Here is a 392-nt window from a genome sequence, read left to right as displayed (position 1 = left end):
TGAACTCATAAACCCTTTTTGGTGGGCATCCGTGTTTAATAAGAAACCACGCTAAACCCTCAGGCACATAGAATAAAATATATTTAAATTTATTTTTATATGTTTTACATAAATGTATAATATCTGTCTCCATGATATGATCCTGGTGGTTATGTGATAGTATAACTAAATGAATATCTATATTTATTTCATTTATTCTTATTGGGGGGCGACGCAGTCTCTCCCCTAAACTACCACAAAGCTTACTATTAAAAAAATATATTACTTTTTTTATCCACTCATTCATCGCCCCCACTATATCTTCACCTAGCACAGGATCTATTAATATATTTAAACCATCTATAGAAACAACACCAGCAGCATGGCCTAGCCATGTATACCTTACTCCAGCA

General features: G+C 33.4%; 1 protein-coding gene across 1 annotated transcript in view; it reads right to left on the bottom strand.

Moving 5' to 3' along the window:
• The window catches only part of EMH_0064740 (uncharacterized protein), a gene marked incomplete at both ends in the record, with an annotated part of 4,170 nt that overhangs the window by 1,768 nt on the left and 2,010 nt on the right, over nt 1-392 (bottom strand). The gene's annotated exons all lie outside the window — the stretch shown is intronic.

This window comes from Eimeria mitis, genomic scaffold, assembly GCF_000499745.2.
Source record: "Eimeria mitis Houghton genomic scaffold, Emh_scaff3314, whole genome shotgun sequence".
Taxonomy (NCBI): Eukaryota; Apicomplexa; class Conoidasida; order Eucoccidiorida; family Eimeriidae; genus Eimeria; species Eimeria mitis.
The sequence above is the reverse complement of the archived record's forward strand: the minus strand, read 5'-3'. Positions and strand labels throughout refer to the sequence as shown.